At 39.6% G+C, this 9,057-nt stretch overlaps 1 protein-coding gene across 1 annotated transcript in view; it reads right to left on the bottom strand.

The window, feature by feature from the left end:
* The window catches only part of CACNA2D1 (calcium voltage-gated channel auxiliary subunit alpha2delta 1), a 375,598-nt gene that overhangs the window by 324,783 nt on the left and 41,758 nt on the right, over positions 1–9,057 (bottom strand). The window lies entirely within an intron of this gene.

Genomic DNA, 9,057 nt, shown 5'->3' with positions numbered 1-9,057 from the left:
CCAAAAGTTGCCTCGGTTATCCGCAGGGGCACGGTGCCATGTGCTAATGTACTGTAAAGGTCTTTGACAATCCGGTGCTAGAGACCTCTTTTTGCTCTCATTTTTTTCATTCTCCTGCTGTGTCAAAATAAAACCTACAAATTTGGCTTTTATTTTTCTTTTGGTTAGATTCATCCAGCCTCACAGGAATTCCAGAAGCAGAGCATCATGTCTGCAACTTTGTCTTCATCGCCTTTTCTATCTCCTGTGTCCTTGAGCTGATGTTACGGTCTAAAATCTATAGAAGCTACAGAAGAGGCAAGAGACACAAAGGCCTGAATTAACATCCGATGACCTCTCATGTGTCCAGTGATTTTCAATTTATTTTAATTCTTTAATACTGAAAGGTTTTTCAGAGTGTCCCCACATTGCTTGGAGCAGCGATTTGGTGCCTGTTCATCTTGTTTGACAAGAAGCTTAAGCTAGTACCAGATTTCCAATTTGAGATTTCTTCATTAACGCCAAATTAAGAAATGTTAAACTTTTTGCTAATTTAAGAACTCAATTAATCTTAACATTTCAGCCCCAAATAACAATAGCTGCGTACAATCACATCTTTACACAAAAGTTTTGAAAACCTGAGGCACGCATCTTGCAAAACAGCTGCTCTTGTGAGCTGCAGCATGCATCCAAATGAGACTCAGGACCACATATTCCCTGTAGTTTTGGCTCCAACCCAAAAGTAAATCTACAGAAACAGATCCTAATGCTGGAGGATCAGATATGCATTCAACCAAAAATACTCTAAGGTAATTAGATTCAAGGCTCGAGTTGAGCTGACATTAGGTATGGATCTAAAATGGCATTAACTCTTTTCTGAATACAAATGTTTCATTGCCAATTCAAAGCGATTAGCACTGTCTAGCTCTAAATGCTGCCCTTTCTCTCCCCTCCTCTCCTTTCATTATACGCACTTTCGTTGTTTCAGGTTGATCTAACATCTTGTCAGTTGAAAAACCTTGCTAAACAATTTAAGAGAAGAGTAGGATAGAGATCGTTTTTAGTGCCCAGTCATCTTCTCCTGATACGCGCTACAGTATATTTGTCCATGATGAACATTTTTATCACACTTCCTTCAAAATAATCATAAGCGAGATAGGTAATATTACAAAATAAAAAGAGAAGCAAAGGCTTCTGTAGCACAAACACAGTTACATAGCACAAAGGCCTTTGCATCTGTTATTATATTTAGATTCCCCTTTCTCATGCCTTCCCATGTCTGGTACAAAAGAACCAGAAGCAGTGGCACCGGCAGCACATTATTATCTCTTTTTGGGTTTGCTCCAATGCAGGTTGGCAAGACAGGGAACTTTTATTATCTCGCTTAGAGACTTTAAAGATAACATCTGTCTTCTACACACAAAACCCATCAGTGCTCCCTGCCTGAAGAGAGAGTCTGTGAAAATTGACAACTTGTCGAACTAATCAGATTGCTTGTGATTTTGCTGCCAAATGATGTATTCTCACAAAGGGAACTTCTCGTCTGTCTCTCCAGAAGCGAAAAGTCTTTCGCCAGCATTCGTACCAGAAATGTGCAACCAACTCATCTTGGCAGTGATACTTTTGATTCCATTTCTCAGCTTTTTTTTTCCCCTTGTCCCTCCTGCATTTTAACAGTCTTTGAAAAAATGCTAATCATTGGCTCTCAAATTCTCTATTTGTGTACTTGCAATTTCTGTACTGATTCATTCCTCTTTCATATTATATTCTTACATGCTTTCTGAAAGCAAACAGAGCTGGTAAATGATTGATATATATTAATCTGTAGACAAATACTCAATCCTGAAGAGAATTTTGCAGAATGAAAGCTATGCACTTGCAGCTTGACAGTTTCTCTAACTTTCTGCATTTGTGGCAGCAACAGGTTTTCAACACTACTCTGCATCCTCCACTCACAAATTACAAGAAATACTGAAAGCATAAAATGAAGTTTCATCTTAAATTCAAAAATGGAATATCTGCAGCTTTTTTGATTTGAGGATCCAATTCCTGATGAGATAATAATAAATACAGAAAGACCTTCATGCAACTTTGAAAGCAGTAATCCCTCTGTACATGAACTCTAATATTCCCTGCAATTTATGGGTCAAGTCAGGAAAGATCCATTCATTCCATTTGAACTTACCCTGAAATTCATCAGCTAAAGATTTGGCTCAGTAACCGTATCCCTGTAGAGTGTGATCATGCGAACAATAACAAATCAGGCTTTAACAAAGGCATATACTCAGACACAAGCACTACACGCTGTTCTAGCCACCAAGCAGACGTCTCTCAATGGCAATGCCAATTAAGCAGCAATGTAAACTTTACTACGTTAATTAAACATGAAAATTTACAAAGGACCTCCAGCAAGAGACTTCTATCTCTCAGAGCGGTTTTCTGACAGAGTAGTGGAGAATATAATACTTTTGGATACTTCCCAGAATGTCTCCAAGTCAACAAATCCCCTTTTCATCGGAGTTATTTGGAATGCAAAGATCCTCCCCAAAAGGAGGAGTCGGCACAGGCTGCCTGTTGTTCAACATTTCCTTCTCAAGTCTGCTGCTCTTCTGGAAAGGCTAGCACAGCTGGTCACATAAGGTAAAACCACATTTCCCCCATCACTACACAGAGCTGTATCATTATCCCAGGAAGGGGCCCTTCTGCAGAGAACCCATGGCCTGTGTGTGCTTTTTGTGCTCTCTCCGGTGAGACAAGTACCATCTAGCAGGGTTTAACTCTGCCATTTTTGTTGAGAACCTGTAATTATCTTCTAAAGGCAATACTTCAGTCTGTTTAACTGATGAAAGGCCAAAGACTCTCAGTGGCACAAAGTGACAAATCACAGACAGCTAGGGGAATATCTCGTCAGCGTTGATTCACATAAAGACACAGCATTTAATGACATTTGCACAGTACTGCAGTTCAATGCCCTTCTGCGACTCAGGCTCTGTACAAGTATTTCACTTATTTAATCAGTTCTACTCTATTCACTCCTTTAATATACAGCTAAACGTCCAAGGCAAGTCTGATTATTTTCTCATAACACTGTAGGAACCTTTACTGCTCTGGACCCACTGGACTGCTCTTACAATCAGCAGTGGGAACTGTAGATGAGAGGTGAAGTCTATAGAGGGTGATTAAGGGGTAATGGTTTTAAACTAAGAGACGGTAGATTTAGACTAGATATAAGGAAGAAATTTTTTATGCTGAGGGTGGTGAAACACTGGCACAGGTTGCCCAGAGAGGTGGTGGATGCCCCATCCCTGGAAACATTCCAGGTCAGGTTGGACGGGGCTCTGAGCAACGCGATGTAGTTGAAGATGTCCCTGCCCACGGCAGGGGGGTTGGACTAGATGACCTTTAAAGGTCCCTTCCAACCCAAACTATTCTATGATTCTATGATTCTATGATAAAATGGGGTTTGCCCTAAAACTATTGCTTCAGCAGGGACATAATATTTTACACACTGAAATTTCCTCAGATGGCATCTAATCAGACTGCAAACGAGGACCAAAGCAATACAGTGGGTTTAGAAAATACAACATGAGCACTTGCTTAACATAGCACTGCTTAAATAAATCAGCCAAAATTTCTATCTGTGTTACTTTGCCAAGACCCCGACTCCTATGGCGTCAGATCTCACATTTCACCCTTGATAAAGTAGGCGTAATAATAACCAGTACCGACTGCATTAAAAACCAGTACCCAACAGGGAAGGCAAGTTTCCATAGTCCCAAACAAATCAAACATGACTTTCTGGGCCTGATAATCATCCGTGTCCCCATAAACCCTCATGAGGGGTCCTAGTACGGAAAGACACTTGACTTACTTGCTGGCTCATCTGTACTGTTTCTATAACCTCCCCTGTGTGTACACAAAGAAAAGCAGCAGAAACTAGAGTTAGTTCCTAAACTTTTGGGCTGTAGTAGTGCCCCATCAATACTTTTCCCCTCTTTCTGATTTACACTCTGTTAATAGAGGAGAGGGTGGATAAAGGGAGAAGGAGACAAACGGGTAAGGTGAGATTCATCTGACCAGGGGTCTACACCTGAGGCAGTCCAGACTTTCTCTCTCATCTACAGGTAGCTATCTAAACTGGAACAAATGAATCATGCTCTAGACAAGGCTATTTCTCTCCACTGCTTGCAAAGTTTGTGTAGACAACTAGCTCACATGCAGACATTTGTATCAGAGAAACCAGAGTTTCTTTACAAGAAAGTGAGATCAAACAGTCCTACTCTCCCTAGGAAATGAGGCTCTGCATTGGCATATATGCTCTAAATCCTGAACCCCAGCAAGAAGGGTTATTCAGCTAATCATAAGGAAAAGACTGAAGTGCAAATCCCACTATGCGGGCGTTAAACGGGCATTAAAACAGGATATACAGAACACATTCATGTTCATATTCACTAAATATCCTTACTGTTCAGTGAAACAAATTATGTCTAGTTATGGAAGTTTCACTGATTTGTGAGATAAAGTAGTTCAGCCTGACATGTGAAGTAATGTCCTCTTTCACAAAATTCCAGAAAACCAAAATTTCTGAAACCAATTTTGTAAATACTAAAGGTAAATTGGACATAAGCCTCACTGGAGTTTTCACTGACAACCTTTGGTGGTTTGTGTCTCCATAAAATTGTTAACATATTTCTGTGTTTCTATATTTTAAATTTTCTGACAGATTTTTAACCAGCTCTGAACCAAGCAAGAACTTTTGTTTCCCTGAATTCAGAAAAAAAGTGAATGCAAGAAACAAGCCGGAGTAATAATGTTTCCCTACAATATGGTCTCCCTTGAGGGACCAATATGCCCACTGTTATGAAATATCAAATCACAGTAACATTTATCTGTAGGAACTGAAGCCTTATAGCACCAGTCCTTGCTTCAGAAATCAATAAGAGACTATGATGTTTAATATTTTATTGCTTTTTCTAGTAGTGACTTTCTCAGCTTTGAATGAGTTACTAGCTTTTAGTAAATCACAAAATCCAGATAAGCCAAGACAGGATTTAAAGCAATATTTTAGTCTCTGTTACCACAGTCTTCGTATAAGCTGTAGTAGAGAGGAGGAGGAGTATCAAGGTCCTGCCTAGTAGATGGCAAATCAGGCTTCCAATTCTTACCAATTCTGACCTCTTCAAAATACGTTTCCTCTTCAAAATATGTTTACTGAAAGAAAGAGCTTGCTGGGTGTCTGATGCGGGTTGTTAAAGGGGTCAAAACCTAATTAAGGTGCTAAAAGCACACTCACTGTTAAAGTTAATGAGAATTACTGTTCTACCAATTAAGTACTGCCATGCCACTTATTTTGTCTCTTTTCATGACAGATTTAGGTTTTGGTCTGTATTCGGAAAATATTGTTAGATTTAGTGTTTAGTCTTATCAAATTATGGTGAACTAAATAAAAGTCCATAACCTACAGGGTATAAAACTGAGTTTCTTCCTCAATTTCTAACCGAGAAACACTGATACAGAGAATATCTACTCTATACCAACAGAAAACACGTAATTTCCTGATCCTTCCATCCTCCACCATGAAGACTACCTACATCAGTCAAGTCAATCAGCATGTTATGTGTCCCCTTGTCTTTCTGATGTGCAAAGCATAGTTTATTAGAGTGCCAGTTTGTCGATATCAGATTTTCAACTGTTCACTGTTGCCGTTTACACTTTCTGTTCTGCAGTCTTCAGAAATCCCTTGGTTGCTGATCTGCAGGTAAACCATCACTAAGTCCTGTCCCCCACACCACAACAGAAATTACTTTGTAGCCTGTTCTCACCCATCTCAAGCCCATCTCACTAAGATTTATGGACACAGCCCTGAGCCTGTTTTCTTTCTAAGCTCAAGGTCCCAAACCTAATCATAAAATGTTTATACCTGTAATGAAAAGTTAATAAAGAATCATTTACTGATCAATTATAAAAGAACACGAGGATCAAGAGAACTATGAACATGGACAAAATAATCAATTTCTACTGTGTTTTCTTCTTTTTCTTTCATCTTTTTGGATTGATCTTGCCTATTTCAAGTCTCCTCTTGCTCTCCTTGCACACCAATTAACTGTTGATTCTACCCGAATCCACCTCTGCTGTCTATCTCCTTGTGTAGTTTCTTCTTTGTTTTCAGTCCGTGTTTCCAGCTTCTCTTTTGTGTATCATCTTCTCTCCCTTTACGGAAGTTTGCAGACCACTGAGACGAATTCTAATTATATTTAAATTGACACTGATATATAAAACCACTGTTGTGTAAGAATCAGGTGTTCTGTCATTCTGCAACAGGATTCTCTATTTACTAAGCTCTGATGTTAACAAAATAAATCTCTTGTGTGGCTTTTACTTTTGTAAAAAAGACTACAGGTTAAATTCCTCTGTAGAACAAAAGGACACAGTATGATATTTTTCTGTAATTTCTTTAATTAGCATCTTACTGTTGTTTCAATTGTCTGAATGCCCTTCATCCTTTTAATGATAATGCTGCTCTTTGACTCCCATGAACAGAAGGTAAACAAATTACCTGAAGGTCTCTGGTGGTGTTGTAAAGGCCTCTTTTTTCCCAGAACCCAGATCTTTGCTTCAATTAAGCAACATTCAAGGTTTTCCTTTTTATATAAGATTGTGAAAAGTAAACATGAATTGTTGCAGTGGTAACAACTTCAGCTTTTTTTAATCAATTAGCAGCTTGTGGTACTAAGGGCTTTCAAAAACCACAGAAATCATTCAATGTCATTTTCACAGGAGTGAAAACTGTTTCTCCTCCACAATACACCATTTTAAGCTCATGCTAGACACAGAAAAAAAAACACCCATGTCCTTATTTAGGGGAACATGACATTTCTCCTCTCTATTCCCTAAAACAAAGAGAAACATCCAAATGACAATAATAACTTCATTTTGCCCCATATCCACTCTGTAAAATCATTTTGAGCAATCTGAAAAATACAAATGGTGTAGGACAGAAATACAGTCCTCACGCTGCAGAATATCTATTTGTGTGTTATCAGAGCCACCACAGGAGAAAAAAACACACACACACACACACACCCCAAAAAAAGAGAAGAAAAACAGAGAAAAACAACAGGGAAAAAATCGGCTAGAAATACTTGCTTTGCTCTGGTTCTGAACATGGAGATCAATCCTACCTCCCCTCCCTCCAAACAAGAAGGATGACATGATGTCCCTTAGGCTAATTTGGGACAGTCTGACCAATCTACAGGTGTCACAGCACAGCACAGCACGTCCAGCTCGCAGGGAAGCACAGGGAGATAGCAATCACAGCCTGGCTAACAGGCAGAAGGACAAAAACATCAAAATGTCAGCTAATTTACAACTCAATCGCTACTTATTAAGCCTATCCTTTACACACTGTTTTTTTTCTTTTTCACTAAAACACCGCCTTCATCTGAGGACACTCACAATTAGCATGGATACATTTCTTTTGGCTTCCAGAACATGGCCTCAAAGCAACTCCCCAGGGTCTGATGTGCAAATCAATTAGTGCATGTCGGTGCAGCCTTCTCCGATTTCCTTCGTCTCTGCCATAGCTAGATGGCCCATGGCACATTTAAAGAGCTTGATTTCCTATTAGCTAAGTTACTATCATGCAGGCAGATCCAGACAGATTTTTTTTTTTTTTCTTAAATATGATGTAGTTGTTGCTGTCGTTGCCCCGTGGATGTTTTCATCCCTTCCAATTCAAATAGCTGAAACCCCGCCAAACACTCCTTGCTTGTGTTTGCGTGCGCATTTTTGTTGTCTTGTTGTCTGTTGCCTTTTCAGACCAAAACACCTGTTCAATACCTTTCCCTGCGCTGCCCACACGGTGAAACAAGTCAACGCCAGAGTGGGATTGAAAATCAAAACCCTCAGCAGGAGCTAGCCCTGCCTCTCAAATGGTAACACTTGCCACAGGTAGTATCAGTGGTTTGCAATACCTCCAATGGCTCCATGCACTTAATTAACATGCAATCGCAAATTGCTGCAAATTGTTAATATTTCCGATATGGGAATAAACTCTCCATACTTTGGGACCAGAACTGCTTACTGGGAGGCAGTTTGGGTTGGATTTCCAAGTTTTGTGGTTCTGAAGATAAGCATCTTGTGATATACACACAAGCGTACTAAGAGCTTGGATGCCATCCTCCAACTGAAAACGAGGGCATTAAGGCATTAAGGGTCCGATTTTCTTATATGCTTTAAAAATCCCACTCTGTAACCTCTTGCAAGTCTAACTGCTCCCGTCTTGGTAAATGGCTTTTGGCCCTTCTTTTCAGCCTCTGCAGGTGAACCCTCTTACATGAAGATTCCCTGAAAATGATGTGTAGAGGATTTCAGAATAAAACCCTATGCTATGAAATCAGCCTCCCCACTCTGCATGGTTCTTCTACACTTTGGCAGCTTACAGGGAAGATGACCAGATTTCAGTTACCTTTTTCAGTCTCCTACATTCACTTCAAATGGTTGATTTCATATAAATAAATACAAAAAAATTCCCAGGAAGTCCAGAGATCTCATCATAAAAGTGCCTTGAGCCAGACGTACACCTAAGTAGTAGCCAACAACAAGTAGCCCAAGTTGAGCCAACAACAGATGAAAACCTGATCCATTGTAATTGGCACCATCTTTATTATTCAACGAGGAAGGACATGAGAGAATGCTTCCTTTGGTTCTGCCAATAAAAAAATTGATATCTGACGGACAGGATATTACAACTTTAATTCTCAATTGATAGGGGAAAATATAATTCCGGAAAACCTATTGAGCCTAGGGAGGTTACACAGATATAAATGATGCCCACTACCTATCAAGATACTAATGAAAACTAATACTGTGTGTCATGGTTTAACCCAGCAGGCAGCTAAACACCACACGCTAGCCGTTCGCTCACTCCCCACCCCCGCCAGTGGAATGGAGCAGAGAATCGGGAAAAAAAGTAAAATTTGTGGGTTGAGATAAAGACAGTTTAATAGGAGAGAAAAGGAAGGGAAAATAATAATAACAACAACAACAACGATAAAAGAATATACAAAATAAGTGATG

This window comes from Aptenodytes forsteri, unplaced genomic scaffold (assembly GCF_000699145.1).
Source record: "Aptenodytes forsteri isolate BGI_AS27 unplaced genomic scaffold, ASM69914v1 Scaffold87, whole genome shotgun sequence".
In the NCBI taxonomy this organism is placed as follows: Eukaryota; Metazoa; Chordata; class Aves; order Sphenisciformes; family Spheniscidae; genus Aptenodytes; species Aptenodytes forsteri.
Note: the sequence above shows the minus strand (reverse complement) of the source record. Positions and strands in the feature narration are given on the sequence as shown.